The sequence below is a fragment of the Orcinus orca genome, chromosome 2, assembly GCF_937001465.1.
Source record: "Orcinus orca chromosome 2, mOrcOrc1.1, whole genome shotgun sequence".
Taxonomy (NCBI): domain Eukaryota; kingdom Metazoa; phylum Chordata; class Mammalia; order Artiodactyla; family Delphinidae; genus Orcinus; species Orcinus orca.
The window spans coordinates 23,115,839-23,140,884 of record NC_064560.1 but is presented as its reverse complement, the minus strand read 5'-3'; the positions used below and the strand labels follow the sequence as shown (position 1 = coordinate 23,140,884).

Genomic DNA, 25,046 nt, shown 5'->3' with positions numbered 1-25,046 from the left:
AACTCTATAACCACCGTTAAAAAAGCACACGTACACACTGCTAGATCTAAAATGGACAACCAACACGGACCTGCTGTATAGCGCAGGGAACTCTGCTCAATGTTATGTAACAACTTAAATGGGAAAAGAATTTGAAAAAGAATGGATACATGTATATATATAACTGAATCACTTTGCTGTACACCTGAAACTATCACAACATTGCCAATCAACTGTACTCCAATATAAAATAAAACGTTTTTTTAAAAAAAGCACATGCCTTCAAGGAACTTGCAAATGACCTAAAATAAAGGCTTGTTTTCCCCTGAATACTTTTATCATCTGCTTTGCAGCAATATTGAAAGTATCTCTTTACCTTTTGCTTCAAGACCATGATTCTACACTCCTGGGAATTAGAGGGTAGCATGCCCAGGGGTGTGCAGAACTTCAGGGACAGACATGCTGGGGTTCCTGGAACTTTCAATTTTCTTCAAATTTTGGCTAAAAACATCTTTAAGATGAACACAGATATTTTATAGAATAGCATGTAAATTATACATGAATTTTTGAAATGAAATATGTTACTTCCAAGACATAGCTTGGCTTGAGGTAGCTGAAGGGGTTTTATATCTGTGAATAAAGGCTCATTTTTTTCTCTGCCATTAGGAGTAGGAAACATCGAAAACACTGCTTTGGAGAACTGTATTCCATTAGCTAAGCAGTGTCACAAAGTGGGCCTGCATGGGTTAGCCCTAGAAAGCAGTTATGCACCCAGAACTCACAACTTCCAGTTACTTGTCCATATTAAACTTTTTGGTTTTTACATTTTCTTGACTCTTTAATTTGTGCTCCACCATCTTTTTTTTTTTTTTCCACCATCTTTTTATAAAATGTTTTCTGGATTTCTCTACATTATTTTCTGTAATTGCCTTTCTCCATCACTCTGATCTTTGCCACTGTGCTTCACAACTACTGCCAGCATCCCCCAACCCACCCATAACCTACCTTAGCTTCTTTTTTCATGCTTGTGACCTTGAAGCAATCTTTTTTCTTGGTCTCTTGGTCCTGCAACGTGCTGGTCACTGCTCCGGGCTTGATGTTCTGGATCTCACAAATACTCAGTAACCAATGTGTAGGTCCTGTGTTCAAGAAACAAAGTTAATGAGTAATAAATAAACTAAACCCAAGTCTTTCCAAAGTGACACCTATGCCTGGTTCTATCGGTTGGTGGGGGGCAGAGGGGGAAGGCAGAAAAGAAAACTGGTTAGTTTATTTACTGTGGTGAAAGAAAAAGAAACACGTCAAATTGATTGGCATTCTATAAATTCAACAAACTAATTGAATTTATCACCTTTAATAAGGCATCTGACAGCTAAGAAACTTGACAACGTGAAGTTGACTGACTTTGGCCATGATGATAAAACTAAAAGATGCTTGTATACAAAGTGCAAGTGTCTAGACTCTCTTGTTCAGAGTAAAATTCCGTTCCCTGTGACTTCATGGTGATTTCGGAATAAGTGACCCTGAGCCAAGTCAACTGGATACAGTGTCAGAGAAATGTAAATACTATGCATAGCAGGGTATCTGAACAAAAGAACAAGTTTTGGCTTCCATCACTGAGGAATAACAGTGACAGGCGGGACATTTGGACATGTTCTAAGCAATTTAGGAAGAAAAACACTTGCTTATAACACATATTCTTTAATATTTTAAATATTTTGTGTAAATTTGTGTCTTCTGTGTGAATGTCTAGACCATGCACTGATACAGTCTGATAGAATTGTTATTATGGACCAATGTTGTCAAATCAAAACTTAGTAAACTATTTCCTAAGCTTCTGGTGGGTGCTAGGCACTGTATAAGTTATCATCCTTGCTCACCCAGATTATGTAAATTAGTCATGGCCTCACATACGCGTGTGTCTTTGTGTGTGTGTGTCCAAAAGAGTATACGTCTAATTTAGGGAAGCACGAGAAGCTTCCTCAAAGTTTCAATTGATCGGTGGAAGAAGCAGCAGTCTATTTATATGTATGAGATATCCACAAATAGGATGCTCACAGTCCGACTTTCTGCTGTAGAATTATGTGTTAAATTGTATAATGTGGTCACTAAATTCATTGAAAAGAATCCAACATCATCATGAGTTCTATGGAGGTACGAATCGAAATAGACTTTGTAGGAGGAACAAACTTGCAATGTTATTCCACATAATAATAACAGTGATGATGAGAGTGAAGCAGCTGTTTTGTTTTGGGTACTTGCAGTGCACCAGGGACTCTTCTAAGCACTTTATATGTACGAACTCATTTCCTCCTCACAAAAATCCTCTTTGGCACAAAAGACAGAGAATACTAGCAGCTCGTCACAGAGATGATAAATCAGGTCCATCCTCTGGATCATATCTACTCAGATCTGATATGTTTTTTAAGCTGCATAAAAATTCATTGAACCTGTAAAAAAAAATTTTTAATGTAAAAGTCAACTCTATATCCAGGCATTTTTCATGGCCAGATAAGGGGAACTATTCATAAATTCCTTTCGGTAGGCTCAGCCTGGGAAGTTTTTTTTTAAACAGTGAAAAATTTTGAGATTGCCTGAAATTATTTATGAATCAGAGACTATTTTCAATGCCTGGTAGCAAAATATCCCAGGATTATGTGTATTTTAAGAATAATAATAATAATGAAAATATGGACACCCCCCCACCCCGCTTCCCCGTGCTTTTTCTTCCAACATTACTAATGTTCCTGTAGTTTCCGCACTATGGAAATACAAATAAATCCACCATTGATTTCCACTGGGGTTTCTCTCTCTTCACTTCCCCTATCCCAGAGCAAAGACTAATTTTGACTCTGGCTCCTTTATCTGACCCCAGTGATAAAGTAAACAGTGGAAAAAGTTTTTAAATATAATGAAATCCTATTCCAATACAAGAGAGCCTGCATGCTTTAAGAAGAAAAGCAGGCTCTTTAAACTTTGTATTGCAAAAGGAACAATTTTACAGTAGGATCATATTAAATAACAGGCAATAAGCCTAACTGAATTACTGTCATTATGGGTTGAAAGGGGAACACCGAGTAACTTGTTTTACCAAATGCTGTGCAATTTACTCCGTGTCTATTTAGACGTGATGTATAGACCCAGGTCAATTACTGTGATTCCTTGGTAGCTTAGAGCCTCCTCACTGAGGAAAGGCTAGGCTCTGGAAAAGGGACTTGTCCTGGTTAAGCAACTATTGAACCAGCCTCTGGTGACACGTGTGAAGACAAAAGAGGTCACTTTTATCAATCGAAACCCAGCTGAAAGTGTGAAACAAGGGCTACATCTACTATGAACATTTCTCTTTATTGGGGGCTTTGCAGAGTAGTAGAAACATATTTCACTGCATCCTCCTTTATTTTGATTGATACACACTCAGTGAAATGGGAAGAATTCTTGAGACCCCTGGGTATGCAAGCACCTTTCTTTCAGAAATTACAAAAAAAAAAAAAAGATCACTTATGAGACCTAGCAAAACAGAATGCTCCAAAAGAGAATGAACTCGGAAATTTTTATGGATTGAAAATACATATGTACCAGAGAAAAACATTCAGATACAACAACTTCACAGCAACCTTAAACAACATACGCTTTACACATGCTGTTAGAAAGGAATCATCGGTTATGGAAACATCCAAATAACTGATCAACATACAAAAATCAAAAAATTTTTTTATCTTGTATAGTAAACCAGACACTTATTTATTTGCATTTTTCTAGTTTGTGTTGGCATCAAACAGATAGCTTTCTTAAAGAAGCACAGCCAGGCTTTGAGGTACAGAGCTGTGCCCTTCAAGTTCATTTGTAAGTCAGTAAGGACTGTAGGATCAGGAATGCACTCTCGCAGAGAAGGAGAGTGAGAACCAGAAAGCAGGTCTTCAGTGTGGCCCACGGCAGTGTAGCATGAGATGTGTTGAAATAGAAATGGAAATTCAGGAATCCTGAGTTTCCCTAAAATCACGAATTCTGGTCTGGCTTCAGCCGTGAATACCTCTGATCCCAAGTTCTAGATTCTTCTGAGTCTCTTGCCAGGTGTTTTTGCATCCAAAGCCTGGAATTGCCTGAACCTTGACCGGAAGGACCTGGAGACTAGATGGGGAGGAAGTCTGGGCAGTTTTGAAGGTTGAGAAGCTAAAGGTGGGAGAGGGCTGTGTGGGCACCAGTAGCTCTGACAGGAGGAGGCCAGGAGGCCATGATTCAGAGCTGGCCAAGCCATATAGGAGCCTGGGGAGAAAGGAAAAAGGTGCAGCCCCTATATGCATTTATCAAAATATACGCTCATATTTCGAACCAAGTAGAAACAGTAATACAAGCTCTACAGAAAAAAATAAAAGACTATATAGAAAGCCCTGTGCTGCCCTATCTCTCTGCTGGCCGTTTGTCACCCTCTATAATCCCACTGCTAGGAATGCCAGGACCTCTCTGATGTCAAGCTGATTGGAAATGACTGTTCCCTTCACATAATATTTGTTTGTAAAACGAACGAACAATGTGTCTTTATTCCAAAATTTGATAGTTTGTTCATCACGGATTTTTTTACGTTAATTTTTAATACATAAATTTAAATATCTCTAATCTGGATACTGATTATTTTGGGCACCTCTTAAATCACGTGCCCCAATAGAGTTCCCCTGACACCTCGTCCTAATCCTGGCCCTGCTACAATTTACATGGGGATGGGGCCCTGAGTCAGGGACAATCTGCATTTGGAAATGTTCTGAGATCTTTTCTATCAATCGCGTTTTTAAAAAATTGAAGAGGAGGAGATGGGAAAACTTTTCAAGGGCTTGTATTTCTTTCAAACTTACCGGAATCAAGTCGAAGTTTCAGTTAGAGAATTCAGAGATGTAACTGAATCCCCCAAAGAGGGCTGGCAGGGCAGGACTGAAATCAGTGCTTGTGAGGTGTCTCTAATGCAATTCATTTCTAAAACGACATTATGCTCTGAGGAAAGGTAGCACTTGTGCAGTGTAGAATTAGACACAACCAAAAGCCTTCGCTGTGCCTTTTGACTGTGACCTGGAAATGTCAGTCCCCACAGCGTGAGCTGTTTAAAACTCATGGTGAGAAATCAGGACAAGTAGATATTTGTCACCTTCAGTTGTGCCTGTACGAATTAAGCCACAGGGACAAAAAAGAAATACGTTTTTTTAAAAAAATGTTATGTTTCTCATAATCAGTAAAATGTACTTATCAAGTTCTAATGTGCCAGGCAAGGTTTTCAAGTGTTGTAACAAATAAGGGGTATCCAGCCTATCCTGGTGAACCCCAAATCATAGAGAGAGGCCTCTACCTGACCAAAATCTAACATCTCAGTGATTGGCTTAAAAGCAACCAACCAACCAACCAAAAGCCTAAAGTAGGCCAGAAATAAGGGCACAGTGGCAAGGTTAGCATTACTTACATGCAGATTTCAAGGTGTTCTAAGAAGGATACTCTTCCTCTCAGAATAAATTCTCCCACACTCTCCATCTCTAAACTGGTCAAAATGGCAATACTTTCATCGCAGGACTTTTGGGAGGATTGAATTTACATGTAACAGTGTAAATGAAGAAACTGTTCACCAACTCCTCTGCTAGAGGCTACCCGCTCCAGATTAAGAAGTTCGGAAACCTATTTAGTCTTGGGGTGAAATGAACTGCCAAAGAAACCGCGCCTGGAAAAAATAACCTTCAGTGAAATTTAAAGCACCTCTTGTGTCATCGAAATCCCAGAAGCTGGAAGTGGGCTGAAAAGCTGAACAGTCCTTAAAAGAGGACCTGTCCCCCCAATATGAGGTCAGGTTGGAAAGTGGACAAGACAGAACCCCCAGCCAATGGAGCCTGGGATGCAGCAAGAGATCCAGCTGAGGCTCCTTCAGGCCTCAGGGTGGAGGCCCCACCACATCTACCAGCAGCGTTTCAGAACTGCCGTGGACCATGGCTGCTTTCTGATTTCTGTCCTTCCCCTTTCTGAATGCAAGAGCCTATCAGGATCACTCTGGTGTTGCTTCCCTGTGGCTTTTGGGGTGTGAGTGTGTGAGGACAATGTCTGTTTCAGTTCATACACCTCCAGGTCAAGTAGATCATCTCTAGTCTTGATGAAGACACCACGGAGCATTGTCTGGAATTCGAGTCGAGTGCAGGGACCAGCCAGAATTTGGGTTTCTCTCCTTGGGGAGATGTTGGGTGTGTTTTCTGTACAGGAAGAAGGGAGCAAGGTCATTTTTGTTCAGCAAACAGCCACACGCTGCTTGCAGCTCCCAACTCCCCTCCTAATCGGATGGAGGCACGTGAGTTGTCCTGGCCAATGGACCAGGAAGGGACAGGACGACTTTGGAGGCAATAAAGAGCCAGGGCAACTCCTCCATCCCTCTTTTTCCCTGTGTCACTGACCTGGGATGCTCCAAAGTACAGAGCATGTCTCTACAAGGTGCACACCTTTACACGAGAGACAAAAAATGCCTTGAAATCCTTTAACAAGGACACGTTCTTTCATTTCAAGAGTAGAAATAAGCTTTAAAAGACAAATATCTTGGGCTTCCCTGATGGCGCAGTGGTTGAGAGTCCGCCTGCCGATGCAGGGGACACGGGTTCGTGCCCCGGTCCGGGAAGATCCCACATGCCGCGGAGCGGCTGGGCCCGTGAGCCATGGCCGCTGAGCCTGCACGTCCGGAACGTGTGCTCCGCAAAGGGGGAGGCCGCAACAGTGAGAGGCCCGCATACTGCAAAAAAAAAAAGACAAATATCTTGGTGAGAGACTTCCCTGGCGGTCCAGTGGTTAAGTCTTCGCCTTCCAATGCAGGGGGAGTGGGTTCAAACCCTGGTGGGAGAGCTAAGATCCCACATGTCTCGCAGCCAGAAAACCAAAACATAAAACAAAAGCAATGTTGTAACAAATGCGATAAAGACTTTAAAAATAGTCCACATCAAAAAACATCTTAAAAAAAAAAAGATGAGTGTTTCAGTGAGAGAGAATGAGTAAGGATACATTCAAATTGTTCCATCAGCGACAAAGGCAGATTATTTCTTGATATCAGGTTTTGCTCCTGGAAGGTCAGTGGATATTTTAAAATGAGGAGGAGAAATGAATAGAGGAAACCCCACAGAAGAAAAAAAAGAAGCCGAAACGGTTGATCGGGTGTTAGGACACATTTGCCTATTTCACTTGCCTTTGGATGGCTCAGAATGTGGAGGTGAGGGACCAGAGTCATAACTGGAGCTTTTATTATTGGAAAAGAGAACAGCGATAGTACACATAAATGTTATAAATCTGAGTAGAGTGATTTTTTTAAAAAGATCTCAACTAGCTCTGTAAATTGCACACCATACTGAAAACTGGAATGGGTCCTTGACTAATTCTACCATGCTGTGTAAATACATAGAGGAACCTTCGAACATTTTATAGAAAAAAAAAGATATAAACATTAATCCAGAATTACAATAATTTAAATATAGATAGGAAAGCAAAAACGACCTCATTTAGAGAACAGTGTTTAAGTTTCATAAGTCTATAAAAACAAACTTGACAAATGTATAACTTTTGGATCACTTAGGATACCTGCAGTTATTTTAGTATTGCGCTTAATAAAAATTCAGTTGTATAAAATTGAATACAGTGAAATGTTAAGATATTTCACCAGGATTAAGTTAATCCTTCTCTAACACAAGGAAAAATAGTTACCAATAAACTTTATTTTTAACAGCCACTAGAGAGAGACAAGATGAGACTTATAAAAATCCCTTTCAAGAAGTTTTCCAGTACAATAACAGTTTATACCCAACACACACATAAGTACATTTCAAAACCTTTGCCTCGGCCAAGTTACAAAGTCTGACTTGTCAGAGTTACATCCTGTTTTTAAAGCATGTTTGCAATGAAGCTTGTCATACATCAGACCAGGGAATCTAGAAAGGATTGTCCTTTTTTTAAGAAACTTAATGGGCTGCACTCCCTTTGAGTTTTTCAAAGAATTATTTTAGTATCAAAATTCCACACGTGGAATGAAAAGCAATGGTTTTTTGTTGCAGTTTTCAGAATACACTGTTTTACTCATGTCCCGTGTACAATGGGGCCTGCCTCCCCCTGGTCTTTATAACGTCGATATCAGTACAGAGGTAAAACCACTGGGGTGAAAACACCATGAACCTGATCCCTTCAGTATGCACTTTCTGTATTATAGTGTCAAGGCTGGGTCATGAACTGGCATGTCCGTAGAAGGAGAATCTGACCCTGGCTTTCAGGATCAGTTTGTGGGAAAGGAAATCTAAATGAGTGGGGAAGGTAAAGGACAGAGACTAGGCAACTCTGTAAGAGCTGGCCTGACAGCAAGAATAAATTTGATAATAAAAGATGCATCTGAAAACAAGTTAAAGGTCCTTTCTCTGCATGTCTGCTTTGCTGACACATATGTAATTTATGAAGGTGGGTTCTGGAAACAGAATGCTGGGGATCACATCCCACCATCGCTTTAATATAGTGTGATCTTGGGGTACACTGCCAAATTTCCCTAAGCCCATTTCTTAATATTTTTGTCACCTCCTAAATATTTCCTACATAGAACTTATCACTATCTGTAATCATATTGTAGCTGTGAATACTCAGTTACTGATTATCATTCTTACTAGAGTGAAAGCTTAGCGAATATGGATTCTGTCTGTCAGCTCGTCATCCTATGGTCAGCCTCTTGCCCTGCATCAGCATTTTGTTGGCATCGGTAGAAGGTTGTGAAATAAATGAATGAGTGAGTGAATGAATGAGATTTTCTGATATATCCGTCTTTACAGTAGGGTTATAACTGACATCGGGGTAGTCTTACTGGTTATGGCTTTGGGCTGCTGAAGGCATTTTTTTAAAAATGCAACTCTCACTGAAATTAAATCCTATCTTTTCTTTGCTTAAAACCTTGCCCTTTATGAGCGGATATTGCTAAGGTTTGCTTTTGTGATTCCCTTTCCTTCTCTTCAAGAGCTGAGCAGTCCCTTTCTGTCCACACCATCTCTCTATGGACATATTAATATGTACAATCCATTTACTATCTAATCTTGCTGGCCTGGAATTCATTTTATCTTTCTAAGCTGACTTTGCATATTTTTTGGTTGGATTCATTAAATTTTAATTTTAAACTTTGTTTCTCAAATGTCATTTCCTATTACTTATGAGATAGAAATAGGTGTTTCAATGCATCTCCTATGTGCAAACAATACTAGTGCATCTATCTTTATTATGGCCAAATATCTATTGTTGTAGTGATAAAAAAATAATTGAGCAGAATTGCATAAATAAATACTGTTATACTAGGGCTTTGTGAATGAAAAAGAATGATGAAAAAGAATTTAAAGGTAGGTTTGTTTCTCAAAAAGAAATACAATTTTATTTACTAGTTCATATTTCTAATAAAGTAAATGGCAAATTTCTAGATGCTATAATCCTGTACTAAATTGAGACTGGTTGAAGTCTCTTAAACTAGCAACAAAATAAATAGCCTGACAAATGTTTTTAATGGGTTCTTCCTCTTTCATCTACTTCTCAGGATCTGTCTTCCAATTCTGAATCTCAAGCTCAAACACGTCAATCTTAGATTACAAATTCTATGATGTACATGTGTATCAGCATGTTTCATTATTTCAAGACCTCCTTTTTCTGATAGTTATTTTTGTATGGCTAACTTCTTAACCTTTTTATTTTATTTATTTACTTATTAGTTAAAAATATTAGTGTATATATGTCAATCCCAATTTCCCAATTCATCCCACCCTCACCCCCCGCTTTCCCCTCTTCGTGTCCAACTTCTTAACCTTTACTGGGAAGCTGATTAGGCAAATGAGATGGCTGGAAATCCCTGAATTTTAGTTTATGTTCACAGGTTATTTGTAAAGAAGTGGCCTAAAACTATTTCACAGTTGCCTAAATTAGCCGTTTTGATTACCACCCAAAGTTAGTAGTGACTGGGTGTTTGAAACAAATCAGTCTGAAATTACAAAATAATTCTCTAGTTTTTTTAGACCTGTGAATGCTGTATGGAAATTCTCTGTAGGAGACAAAGATTTTTCACATTTAGTTAAAAAAAAAAAAAGAAAAGATATTGAAAGAGTCTTCTTTGTGATAGTCTTGAAGCACTTTTTTAAAAAAGTGATATTAATAGTGAAATTCTGACTTTATGACCTTCAAGTCTGGAGTGCTGCTCTTGTTTACAGCTGAGTAAGCTCCAATGGAATTAATCCTCTTGCAGATAACTGTATACTCTGGATAAAACATTAAAAATAACGATGTGAGGGCATTGGAAGGAAGCCCAAAGCAGGAAGATCCAGGAGGCAACTTGACACTGGGAGAAGGAAATTGCTTGATGTGAGTTTCCTTTTTTTTACGGCTGTGAGACTGTTGGCAGACCCCAGGCTACATCATGCTTAGCTGTTAAAGCTCAATGGAAAACCCGCAGATGTTCTGGCTTGAGCAACCAGAGTTCAGAGTTTGGAGCAACCAGAGCTGCTGGGAATTGAGAAGGTGGAGGAGAGAGTCAGACTTTTATGTATGACCTTATCATTTGTTCGACTGATAGACGACTCTTCTACACGTAGTCACAATGTAATGTCTATTGGGAAAAGGTGCTACACCAAAATGGAGCTAAGTCAGTATCATTCAATGTACATGCGACACTGATGACTGTCCAATACTTCATATGCTGAGAGAAATACAATCCCCTCTTCTCAAATACAAAGGATGTATATATACATTTACGATTTTAGGCACAGGCTTCTGATTCTATAAATATAATTAATCCTTGGGCACCTGGTAGAACAACCTGGAAATATCCATTTTGATGTGCAGATATTTAGGGTATGGTCTTGCCAATTTGTTGACTAGAAAACCAGTCTTGCATATGACTTTAAGAAGGAAATGTTTCTTCAAATAACCCATCACTTTTTTCTTTCTTTCTTTCTTTCTTTTCTTTTTTTTTTTTTTTTTTTGCATTTCTAGTATCAACACACTCATCCTGGTTTAGAAACTTTGTTCAAATTTCTAACATGATTTCCCTCACAGGTCTTGAATTTTTCATCCACTACCTAACTTGTCCAAAAAAAATGTGTGAGATGGGACCCATCTCTTAATTGAACTGCTACTCTGCTCCCTAACTTGATTTAATTGTATTTCTTTTGAAGCTTCTCTGCTTCTCACACCAAATGGAATTTATGCCCTTAGTTAATACTCAAGTCAACCTTCTCCAATCGATGGCATTTACATGGAGCCCAGCCCAGTGTCCAGTGCATAAGAGGTAGTTTACGATTGTTGAATGAATGAATCAACAAATGCATAATGAAATTTCTTAGAAAAAGCAAAATAGTGTTTAAAAGACTAGAAAGGAAGTTATTTCACTGGTCAGAATTTTTCTGGTAGATCCAGACATCAGACTTAGCATCAGAAGAGCTACAGAGTGTAGGATTCCTTTCCTTCTTTTCTTTGGAGTACTGTGTTCTTTGACCTTCAGGGAAACAACAACAAAACTCCAGCCCTCCTCCCACCTTGCTGCCTGGCAAACAACAGGCTCTGACGGCAGACAGACTGGAGTTTAAATTTTACTTCTGTCACCTACCAGCCACGTGGCCTCCTGCAAGTTACTGATCCTTGCTGGGTCTGCCTCCTTCAACTGTGAAGTGAATGGGCTGCTCCCAGAACTAAATGAGACAAAAATGAAACATTTTTAGTAAAATAATACCTGGTAGAGAGTAGTAATTATAACTTAGTCTTACTGATTTCCTTATGTGTTAGGCACTTTATATACATTATTTCAGATCATGCCTACAGCTGGTAGATACTATTTTTAGGTTCATTTTACATATTTTTTAAAAAAGGGGTTTATTGGCCAACTCTAAGTAGTTCCAACCCTCACCCAGGCTTCTGTAATTGGATTGCAAAGTCTACGCTCACCACTACTTCTCTTTGCTGACTCTTTATTTATTTTTTTTGCGGTACGCGGGCCTCTCACTGTTGTGGCCTCTCCCGCTGCCAAGCACAGGCTCCGGACGCGCAGGCTCAGCGGCACGGGCCCAGCCGCTCCGCGGCATGTGGGATCTTCCCGGACCGGGGCACGAACCCGCGTCCCCTGCATCGGCAGGCGGACTCTCAACCACTGCGCCACCAGGGAAGCCCTGCTGACTCTTTAGAACGTGGTCAGAGGTTGGAAGCAACTACCGTCACCATCACTGTATTAAGTATCTTACTTAGGACACAGCAGAGCACCATTTATTCTCGACTATAATCAACTTCATAGGATTTGGAGGACCGGGGTTTGAGAGATGGTTAAAGTTGTTACTAATCGAAAGTTTGTAAAGATCTCTATGTGACCATCTCCTTCGTGAAGTCCATAACGACCACATTTTTCACAAGACACAAATCAGAGGGTTGTTTTGTTTTTGTCTAGAGTACTATTTTTTAAACTGCCTGCTAAGTCTGTAATCTAAGAATTTATGTTTCTGTGTGTCATAAAGATGTTTATAATATCCTTAAATCAATAAGGATTCATTTTCCTCCGAGTAACCATATTCAGAACAAGGTTTGTTTATTAAGAACTTATCCAAAAAAAAAAAGACCTCAGAATGTTAACTACAGGGCAATGTCAACTTGGAAATCTTAGGGGTTGGGTCAATCATACTAATATTTGAGATTCTGGTTCCAGGAAGTCTAGTTTTTTTTGTTTTTTTTTTGTGGTACTCGGGCCTCTCACTGTTGTGGCCTCTCCCGTTGCGGAGCACAGGCTCCGGACGCGCAGGCTCAGCGGCCATGGCTCACGGGCCCAGCCACTCCGCGGCATGTGGGATCTTCCAGGACCGGGCCACGAACCTGCGTCCCCTGCATCAGCAGGCGGACTCTCAACCGCTGCGCCACCAGGGAAGCCCCCAAGGAAGTCTAGTTTTAGCTGACAGACTGGCCGCTCCAATAAAGGGTTGTCCTCCCACTTTGCCCTTGCTTGGTCAATGCATATAAAAAGGGATATCCTGAAAAGTGACATTTTTTAGAGACATTACTCTTCATTGCCTTCAAGGATTGCTTGAGAGAAGACAAACTCATGCCCTTTAGCTCCACCTCCGTGCTCTGAGGCTGGACCCATCAATGTTCTTCAGTAAAGATGTCTGAGCTGTTTCTTGAACTAATTTATGCCTCTGTTCTTATTTGGCAATTTACTTTCCTGGTTGTACATCTCAAACAAACCAAAGCAGCTCTTCTGGAAATTCTTCTTTATCCTTATTTTATATTGTTTCTTAAAGTTTGCATCACAGGTCTAACTAGCTTGTACTTCTTTATCAAATGATCAAATGCTTTCCTAATTTTGAACATGCTGCAGTGACAGGATTTCCTGTTATCGTGAAAAGTTCAGTGATATTTGATTTAGCGGTTTTCAAGCGGTTTTAGCGGTTTTAGTGTTCAATATGCAAATTGAAAATATTAAGGTTAGGAATAAAGACTTCAGTTGCTTTGGATTTCTAAAAATAAATATTATTAACTAAAAATCATTAAAAGGTCAAGATGATGGGATTGTTTCCAAATACAGGAAGGTGTTTTGACTGGTTTCTAAGTGGTGGGGTCCTATTTTCTTCATATTTATGATTAATGTTCCCCCCAGCCCTGTTTACTAACTTTACAGTATTACTTATCTACTTATGTGTAGGTCCAATTAGGCCAGGGAGGTAAAAAACACTGTAAAAAATTTCTGAATTTTAATCTTGCAATTTGCATCTGACGTGGTTAAAAATGTGAGAAAATTAAGCAGTGTTTTGTAATTGCAGTGTGGATACACCTTAGTAGGTTGTTGAGAAGAGAGTGAATAGATATTGTTAAACTACTGCAAACATTAGAACAGATGCACCCTGAGCAGTTACCTTAAGGTACTTAATTTTGCTACGGAAGAATTATTTCAGATGTTGTTTGTTAGACTTAAAATGTATACGACCATATCCCAAAGCTAGAGGCTGTGACGTATCTGTCAGTCTTTGTGAGTAAAAGGAGATTTCTTGATTTCTTTCCTCAGTCTGATTGAAACTGTGAAGATGGCCAGAACTCCAAGGCCAAAAACATATAAAGCAATATAATGACTCAGGTTTTCTAACATAGTGGAAACCTGGTTTGGAATAAGTAGGATTTGGGAACCTGTACCATTCTCCCCCATTTCTTGGGGTCTGCCCTTTTCCCTGCTTGTCTTCCTGAATAACTTGGGGGCTACACATCCTTGGCTGCAGTTGACTGGTCCAGTGACGGATCCCTGACTTTAGCTAGGCCACTTAGAATACGTCCCTAGTATTTTTCAAACTGATACCAATGAAAAGAATCCATGTTTTTCCAGGAGTAGAAGTTGAAAGGTGTACAGCTCACGGGCTGTTGGTGGCTGTGGTGGATGGACTTAAGGTGACCCCACATCCCTGGTCCTGGTGCAGATGTGCTTGTGTAATCCCCTCCCTCTGAGAGTGAGCAGCACCTGGGGCTTGCTTCCAACACACTGAGTAGGGCAAAGGCGTTGGATGTCACTCTTGTGATCGCATTGATTATAGAGACTCCACTGTGGGCTGACGTTTCAAAGCAAGGTTCCATGAGTCCTGCTACCACAAGGAAATGGATTCCACCAACAACCAGGGGGAGTGTGGGAACAGGCCCCGCCCTAGTCGAGCCTCTAATGATAGCGAAGCCCTGGACGATAGCTTTGTTGCAATTCTATGAAACCCTAAGCAGAGGAGCCAGGTAAGCCGTGCCTGGACTTCTGACCACAGGGACTGTAAGATAGTAACTGTATGTTATTTTATGCTGCTAAGTTTATGGGAATTTGTTACTCTTTTGTATTTTTGAAAAGTCTGATCATGGCGTCATATAGCCAAAACTGCTAGCTGTTTCAAGGTATCTGTATATTTGACTATAATGTTTAAAAGTCTAACTTTATGTTTTCCATTTGAAACTGATGTTTTGATGTTGTGTATAGGCTAAATGTAAAAGTAAACATATTCAAAGCATTGGCTGTACCCTTTTGACTTAACATCACTTCATTTCATTAATTTTGGTAATTGACATGGATAAGACTCATGGAGAGTCCTGTAGCCCTTTCTCTCTCTTTTCCCAGAATCTTTCCTCCAGTTTTCTAAAATTTCAGTTTGAACACAATTTACCCCAATTTCAAAATGCTTGCATTCTCACCATTGAGTAAATAGCAATAATTCTAATCCCCTAAATACCTTTCCCAGTCCCCTCGTAGACAGTGGATAATAAAAATATTGTGAAACTCAAATTCAAAATATCAGCATAAACAGTGAGAATTTAGTGTGATTCTCCAAAATTACTTAATAACACTACAGGCTTGTAGTTAATTTCCTGCTTTTTATTCCTGGACATAATAGCATCTGCTCATCTGGCCCTTTCTTCTCTCTCTTCTGCTCAGAATGCAAGAAGCTGGCCACTTGCAATGGTTTAGCTGTCCTAGTATCCATATTATTCTAGAAGGACAAATGTAGTGGAAAACAAAGAAACAAACAAAATCTCATCCTTACCTGTATTGCATAGAGCATATCTGGCGTGGTGGCCGCAAGACTGGGGAGGGGTAGAAAGCATGGATTGCTTCCCAAATGCATTCTTCACTGGGTTATGCTTTCTATTGTGAGGTTTGGTCTTAAAGAGAAAGACAAATTGTTGAAGATCGTCATCACGTATTCATTTATCTACTCATTTGAAGATTGTTTACTTAAACAAAGACATATGAACCACATGCTTAATCAATACTATTTGATAATAAGCAAATGGGAGTCTGGAAATTTGTAGAATTGAAATTCATGAATATACACAGACATTTCTATGTGGATTCTTTTCCCTTCTTCATTCAAGGAATACCTCCCCTCTGTGTGACATCCACAAATCTTTATTATGCAATAGATCTATGAGATCAATAGATGCTTTGATTCATAACATACTTATTGTTCCTATCAGATTACTGCAGATAATTTTTATTCCTGTTTTATAGATACAGTGATAAAAATTATATAGCATTACAGAAAGATTTAGCCAGGACAGATCTTCTCCAATTGTGTTCCCTGAGACCACATGTCTCATATCTTCGTGGCTGCTTGCAAACAAAAAGTCCCATGAGCAAGTAAACTTGGAAAATGTCCTTCACAGAATTTAATAATAAACATTAGCATATGTTAAAATGCTCTGAGAAGCTCTAATATACAAAATTAAATGAGGGAAGGATAAAGGAAACAAGGTAAAAGAAAGAAATCTGCTTTAAGATTAAATGATCAAACTTCATTGCACCAAGGTAGACTTTTTCCCAGCATATCTCCTGATATTCTTCAGCCCCTTCTTGCAGACTTTCTCTCCCACCCCATCCCCAAAGCTGTCCTCTGGACAGCACTATGACAAGCCAGGTCTAGGGGCATCCACTAACAAATACATATCTGTTGGGCTCTTGCTCTGTGCCAGCCATGGTGGTAGGTACTAGACACTTAATGTTGAGCCAGCACAGTCTCCTGCCTGCCCACGATGAGAAGAGAGTAGTAGAGAAATAAATAAGCAGCTGCAGGGAAAAGCAAAGCCTATTCATAAGAGTACATCAATGGCGAGTAACTTTACACAGTTGGGGAGGGAGCATGGAAGGCTTTCTGGAGGAGGAGATATTTAAGCTAAAACCTGACTGATGGGTTTCTGTGTACCAGGTGAAGAACCAGAGGAGAGGTATCTGTTACAAAAGAGTGATTTGCTTGCAGGACAGAAAGCCTGGAAGGAGACTCTTTCAGTATGGCTGGAGCTACCCCTAAGAGTGTCGTTAGGCCTCAGAGATTGGCAGGGCCAAATTCTGAAGAGCCTTGAAGAATTGTTTTTCTTTTCTTTCAATGAGAGTTATTTCCCCTTGAGTTATTAGTCTAATTTTTTCTCTTATAGACGAGAATGATGCACATGCATGATTAATGGACCCATTAACTCAGAGAGTTAGGACACCATCAGTGGCATTCAATACTTCCTTCTAAGCCTGCACTGAGCTTCCAGAAGATTGACAGTGACTGATTCTACTCAGAGGGGGTCCATAACGTTCTTTTTAATGGTTCCATTTCATCCTAAAATTTTACAAAACCTGTATTTAGTGTCTTTGCACTTAAGCAAACTGGTAGATTCCAGTGTTAACAAATATCAAAGCCAGAGACGCCTGCCTACATTCTTGTCTGGCTTTTGCTAGACTTGAAAGTGTTATATGATTGTTCGTTTAGCAGCAGTCTCTAAATAAGAAAATATTGCAACACATGCTTGAGGTTTTTTTCAATTAAATGTTAAATAGATGCAGAAATCTGGATGCTGACTCCCTTTAAATGGTTTAAATTTTAACAATACATTTTGCATTGTGCAATAAAGAACCAGCTGTAAATGCAATGAGTATTTGTTTATGATGTCTTGGTGGTAATTGGGTTTAGCAAGGCATGCAAAGAGCAGTTTTCTTCAAATGACTTATTGCAAGTGTGAAAGGAGGACAAGTTTCCTTTCTACAGGCAAGCTTCCTTTCTTCAGTCCTAGTGATGGCATTGTGAATAAATTGCAGCACAGATTTAATACCGAGCATAAAAGACCATTGTCCCAGGTGCATGGACATAACTTATAATTACTCTACTATGTAAAGGATGCTATTACTCTGACTTACATTTGTTATAATTGCTGGGAATTATTCTTCAAGTAGCTAGGAATAAATGATCATTAACAGATGATGTCCTGTGTAATTCTGATATATGATAACCAGCACGATTTTATTCTTCTCTCCAGAGGTAAAATGCTTCGCTTATAATAACAATTTAAGAATTGGGGGGAATGGTTTGGAACCTGCTTCCTGAAAGATCACTGAAAATGTTTTGCTGCTCCTATAAAATTCCGCTAGTTTATTTTCCATTAACATGTTTATTTTTAACCGCCAGTGTTTTTCTAGTGAAGAATCATGATCCATCAGGACCTACTTTGTGCCAGCTGTGGTTCAACTGTTTTTTATTGCTGGAGCAAGACACAGGATGACACACAATTGTCTTTAAGGTTAGATATTTCACCCATGACAACTCAGATGCCTTTTTTTTTCCCAGTGACTGAATTTTCACCTTCAAATCCCAGAGGTCACCCAAAGGTAATGTTTTCCTTAAAACATACCTATTAAAGTGACCTAAGCCTTAACATAAACAAAATCTTTTAAAATGCAGGCGCCCGAAAAATGCAGGATTTCAATCCTGGCTCCAATGTTTGAATATGAAAAGGCGAGCAAGGCATAATGAAATTCCTTTTGAAGCAAGCCTTAATTTTAAAGAAGTAGCCTAATTTAATCATACGACCCCTTCCTCCCCACAAATGTATCGTCAGCTTAGATTTTCTTACTTTATTGGAAAAAAAAAATTCACTCGTTAACTGTAAATATTGAGTCTTACCAGTGATCACCTTTCTCCGTGTAATGTATTACTACTGTGTTGACTATTAGGTTATTAAAAATGAAATAATTCCAACCTTTCATAGCCTTAACTTTCCCCAACAATATTATCACAGCGGCAATGCACGTATTCCTTCCACTTTTCTGACAATTTGACTCAGCTGTAAAAGTTTATGGATACATGTTGTTTTAAGGTCTGATTAAAATAAATAAGGAAGGAGAATAGAAAGCAATGTTTATTAATGCCTACTGTGTGTCAAGCGTGTTTATAGAGATACCTTAGCTATTAGTCACTTTGTTTTGAAGAAGAGGGTTTAGAAATCCTGCACTATTTTCTCAGTCCCATGTCTTATGTGACTTGTGGTTTCCTGAACTTTGTGAGGTTCTCACAATTCACCTTGTAAATTTGCTGCAGGGCTGTTTGTCTCTCGAGCTGGAACTGCCCCAACATGATGGACACGGAATCATAAAGGCAGGATGGCCTGATTCTTTGCAGGTGATATTGGAGGTAGAACCGGTGTTTCCAGTTCCTGGATGTGGGACCAATTGAAGGAGAAATGGAATTAACTGCATCTCATCATCCAAAATCATTCTGCTGCGTTTCTGTAGTATGGGCTTTATTTCCACAAACAGGAACTAAAAAATCTGAAGATGCTTGGGATAGACCTCCAATGTAAAGAAATATAACAATTATTTATTCTCACACCACTTAAAAGAAGGGGAGCCAAATATTTCGTTTTTATGTTATTTCAATTTTTTTTTTCTGGTGTTAAAAGTAAAACATGCCCATTTTAGAAAACATGAAGACATATAAAAAAGAAAATAAAAATTGAGCATAATGCTGCCATCAGGAAATAATCACACTCATTTGGGCATATCTACAAATATGTGTTTAAAATTGGAATACTATCACATATATTTTGAAAATTGGGATCGTAATGTAAGCAGGACCACTTAAAATTTACTTTCTTTGAGTCTCTCTCAGATTTTTATTCCCATTGCAATTAGAGAAGCTCAGATCTTGACCTGGAAAGCCACATAATCCTAGAGGGATTTTTTTTTTTTTCCTATGCATTATTCTGGGAGATCCCAGTGCTCTTAAATATACTTGAAAACATGATTTTCCATGGCTGCTTAGTGTTTAGTCCTATGGACATAATACAGTTTTTTTAAGCATCCCCTCATTGTTGGACATTTAATTCGAAAACAGTTTGTTGTTGTTTTAAGTCATGCTTCAATGAACACGCTTGGAAACTCTGAGGGGAACTTCCTGGCCCGGTTCACAGCTATATCACAGGGTCACGTGCACCAGCCAGCACAGGACTAATGCTCAATAAAAACGTTTTGCATTAATTAATATATTTCTCTGAATCTCTTCCTATCTCCCTGGGAAAGATTTCTAGAAATGGAATTACAGGGTCAAAGTCAAAGAAGTTTAATAAGTCTCTGTATAGGGAACTGCATTTCCCACTTGTATTAGCACCCATGGAAAGGGTGACTTATTCTTACTGAAGCTGCTGATTAAGTGGAAGTATTGACAGTTTATAATATAAACACGGCCTCAAGATCCTCTGTACAACACTGGAAACCCTTCTGATCTTCTAATTCTACCTGCCACACAAACACCAACTCAATTTCATCTCTCTTTTTAAGATGTATGTCAGTGATGTTTAAAAATTTTCTCCTCTTGAATTCCTCAGAATTCTTTTTTTTTTCTGGTGGGGAAAAGATGAACTTTTTATTTTTATTTCTTTATTTTTAATTGGAGTATGGTTGACTTACAATGTTGTGTTAGTTTCTGGTGTACCGCAAAATTCTTAATAACGGTAACTCTATACTTTCCCCTCAATAAATTATTTAGTTATGCTATTTTCTCCTGTGTGTGTATGTGTGTGCGTGTGTTTTGTTTTTGTATGTGTGTGTGCGTGCACGCGTATGTGTGTGGTTGGCCAGCATTTCACATGACAATGTCTTATTTCTTTAACTAGATTGCAGACCCACTGAAGACAGAACATTGTAGTGATTGAGAACACAAGGGATATGGCTCTAATTCTTAATGGCTCAACACAAGTGACCTAACTCTGTCTTTTCATCTGTCACTGGGATTAGTGATACGTCCCTCTCTTGAGTATTCTAAGGATAAAATGAGAAACTGTATGTAAAGTGCTTAACACAGAGCCCTGCAGATATTAAGTGCTCAATAAATTTTGGTTCTGTTTTAATCTTGTGCTTGTCTGGAATTATGTAGCATCATTTTGGAGATGATTAGTCTACTCAGTGAGCTGGAAATATGATCCGTGGGATCAGCAGTTACTACTGTCCTGTCAGGAACAAATGAAGGGCACAGGATGATATAGTGTTTCCTGGGATTTACATTCTTACCCTTAGAATGGGCACTACTACCCTGGACCCGCTAATCTATGATTCTTTTAAGGGTCTCGGTAGTAATCTGTAGTCAGAAAAATGGGGAGATAGGTCATACTTTCAATCAAAAAGCATCAAAGCATCTCTGAATGCACACCTCCAATCAAAGCACCTGCCTGGGAACAAAGCTGGATGCAGACTTGAGATCAGTCTTTCACTGGGGGAAAACATCTTGTTGGCATTTCTCCTGGCATCCTTTTTTCAACCATTGGTAATACTGTATTTACTCACTTTGTAATCTGGTGATATTTATGGCTTAAACCTGTTTACGAAGATCCCCCTTTTTTTTTTTTTTTTGCGGTATGCGGGCCTCTCACTGTTGTGGCCTCTGCCGTTGCGGAGCACAGGCTCCGGACGCGCAGGCTCAGCGGCCATGGCTCACGGGCCCAGCCGCTCCACAGCACGTGGGATCTTCCCGGACCGGGGCACGAACCCGTGTCCCCTGCATCGGCAGGCGGACTCTCAACCGCTGCGCCACCAGGGAAGGCCCCCAAGATCCCTTTTGATGAAACGTTCTGGAAAGATTTATTAGGCATGAAAATCCTGTTTTCCACTCTTTGCATCTGCTGTCAAAGTACCATTCAAGATCCAGGTCCACTTTAAAAGCTCACTTAGCACGGATACCTCTCAGGTTGGTATTCCCACCGCAGCTACAGAAGCCCTAAATGTGACCTGGAAAGCCTCCTAGCCTTACAGGAAAAGAGCCACAGTGCTTCTGGTCCTATTGATTTATCAGAGATTTGGGGAGGTGGAAGGGATTTTTGACAAGATAGAACAAGTGGTAGTTTGGAAGTTCAAGATTGTATTTTAATCACACAAAAAAGAATTTTCAGAAAAGGCTACAAAAAGCTTTGGCTATCAAAAATGATAGAAACAAGGGGTAGAAAAATGAGAAGAATATCTAAAGGTAAGTTTTTAAAATTAGGGTCCACATGATAATAAAGATTTAGAGGTCAAAACTTGGATTTTCCGTTTTTCCGTTTTGCTTTACCGCACAAGAAGCTTGCACTAGAAAAAGGTTCCAACTGGCTTTATTTTTCCTATTCAAGGAATTATTCTCCAGCGGAAAATTCATGAATGAACAGGAGTACGTATGTGTCCAATTTTCATCTGATGGACCAACTGCTAAAACCTCCAAGACCTAGAGATTGAGAGGTTTAGGGAGATGCTAAGCATTCCTTGGAGAAAAACCCAAACGGATCTTTGAGATGCAGTATTGAGAGCGATTTCATGCCTCTAGCAGTACTCTTACTTTCCCCATCCCATTTTTTTTTTTCTTTATCTGTCTATGAAAAGTAGGGTCAAAAAGGCAAACACAAGTTTGTTAGAAATAGAACAGACACTGTGTTAGGGACAGCTTTTACCTAAGAGAAGGGAATGCAGAACGGCAGGGAAACTTTAAGCTTGCTATTTTTTTTTTTAATAGATACTGATTATTGATGACAAAAGGCTGTTTTCCTGAAGGAGGAATCATTATAGGAAAAGAAAACATCAAACCGATGTGACCTTTAAACCAGTCTTGAAAGTTTTGCTACACTGTCAGATGGAAGAGGGAATTGCGTTTGAAGGTAGAACTAGGACCAGTGGGGAGAAAAACTTGGAAAGACACGTATTTGCATTGATCAGAGACCTTTTTATATTTGTGGACTTGGTCAAGAGCCTACTTAAAATGGTGATGCAACTAGGCATTGTGTCACTATCCTTCACTCTGTAGTTATGTCATCTCACAAACATGCAGAAAAAATTGGATAGAACCTATTATATGGTCTTATTAAACCTTGCATGCATAGACACAGCTTCTATCTTTCAGTTTATGACAGAGCTTAAAATTCTTGATGTTTGAATGTTAAAAGAGGAAGTGACAATTACCGCGCTACGGTGTTTGCCACCACTTAGCAATTATATGGTGACTCCTGCAGCTCCTTCCTTGCTACTTAAAAGAGCATCAGTGAGTGTAGTGAGTCTCCTCACCCTTCACCTATTTACCAGATGATACAACTCAGGCCAAGAGAGACAAATGACTGACACCAAAACCCAACTCATCAGTGATGTGGAATTAATGTGAACTCTCTGAAAACCTGCTTTGGAGTTTGGTGGGTCTAGGTTTGAATCTCTTCTCTGCCACTTGTTTGTGCAACTTTTGGTACGTCACACTGTTCCAAGCTCCAAGCCTGCTCTCTTTTCTGTCAAATGAAGGTAGTAATACCTTACTCTATAAGTATAATAACTTACTCTATAAGTAATACTTATAGAGTTGTTTTAAGGGTCATATGAAATGTACTTGAGCTTATAGAAAGCGCTTGCCTTAGTGCCAAGCATACAATGGACATTCAAAAAGATGGTGGCAATTATCACCATGTCCTTGACAGCAGCCTTTCCTTAATATAAATGGTCCTTGGATTGTGGGTCTCAGAAAACATAATCTTGTTCCGTTAATTATACCATTAAGTTTTAAGAAAAATGAGATGTCTTTTTTAGAATATTAAGAAAATCCTATCATGACAGAATCTGCCACCATTTTTTAATATTTTGAACATGAAGAATTCGCTCACATAGAAGGTGAGACTATAACTTTGTGTTATTAGCTTGTCATGACACTCTTACGGAATGGACGGATCGTGTATGATAATACCAAAGTTACTTCTATGGCTGTTGAACCTGCTCGCACAGTATTTAGCCAAAGGATGTCTGTAAATTCAGCATGCTTGATCAGAAATCACAAATTATACTTATTGGGGAGTATGCCAATTTGCGAGTAACACATAGAAAGGTTAGACTGTGCTAAAAGTAAACTTGAAATGGCATTCTTTTGAAATATCAGTGGTATTGTCTCATGCAGTTGTCAAAAGGGAAAACTGCACAGCCTTTGGTGAGAAACAGAGAGGACCGTCAGCCCAGGAGACACAAGTACCTTCCAGCTGGCATTGGCCCCAGTAAAGATATTGAATAATAAACAGTCTGACTCTCACTTTTTTTAGTAATAAACTTCCTAACTTTTGAATTTCTCTTGTAAAATGTAATAAACACAAAGTATTATTATTTTGTAAATACTTATGACTCGTTCATACTTTGTAAGACACTGAATAAATTTACCATCCTTTATCACTGTCCTTTTTAGGCTTGTTAACCCTTTTTTACTTTGATTATTATAAACATTCATAAAATTAACATTTTAAGTGGCCATTTTTTATAAGTATCTGTTTAGTTTACAACCGCTAATGAAACTTAGGAAAAATCTTTCTAAGGGCTGCTATTATTTTTTACAGGGTAGAAATAACGTCGCTTGCACTTGTAGTGACATCAGGTCAGTGGTGTTTAATTCCTCTGGACCACAGGCCAGAGCAAAAATGTGTCCTTTCTGGTTTGGAGACTTACCATCGACTATGGGATTAGGTTCAAAGTCCTTTGAACCTTCTCTCTGCTCCATAGGATTGACCATTACCACCTTTGTTACCACACCAAACTCTGCAAAGATGTTTATACTACATCTATGCAATTTTATTATACTTATTTGAACATCTCTATTTCTATTTACCTACCTACCTACCAATCTGTATCTCGTTATCTACCTATCTATCTAACCACCTATCATCTATATACCTACCTATCTGTTCATCCACTCTTACAGAGGACCAACTATTTTTTAAAGGCAGTGACTGTGTCCTAAATGTTTTCATATCCTTAGAAACAAGCACAATGTCTGGTTCTTGATCTAGGTCAAAATCAGCACATGCTCAGTGAATGAATTCTCTGGCCGTGACTAAACTGTGAGCATTTTAGAGATGGAGCCTGAATAGCATCCTCTTTATATTCCTAGTGTTTAGCCTAGCATGCGATACATAGTAGGTCCAGAAAATGCATTTGGCTTAAATAAGTGAATACATTCAAAAAATAGAAAAAAAAATCTAATTCAATTGTTGTAATTACTGTTGGAAACTATTCAACATCTAAATTTTGTTGTATTCTGGCTTTTCATCTTTCAATGGGATAGGCATTGATTAAGATATTCCTAAGTTTTCCTTTTCTGACAATTCTCTACATGGGTTATCCTGTGTGTCTGATGCAATGTTGGGGGAGGTGGGGCTGATAGACATCTATATGCCTGAGTTGATTTCCGTGATGGACTTCTGTTGTTGTTATTTGGATAAAAGGGAGGAGAATTTCTTGCATTGGGATTTAGGGAGAACATAGAAATAATACTTTT

The 25,046-nt window shown here is 39.1% G+C and overlaps 1 long non-coding RNA gene across 1 annotated transcript; it reads right to left on the bottom strand.

The window, feature by feature from the left end:
- Positions 1 to 1,040: 1,040 nt before the first annotated feature.
- On the bottom strand, positions 1,041 to 15,625 carry LOC125963453 (uncharacterized). Its single transcript, XR_007475452.1, has 3 exons — positions 15,522 to 15,625; positions 11,588 to 11,669; positions 1,041 to 1,118 (listed from the first exon to the last, which is right to left on the bottom strand). It is a non-coding gene; the product is annotated as an uncharacterized LOC125963453 (long non-coding RNA).
- Positions 15,626 to 25,046: the final 9,421 nt, after the last annotated feature.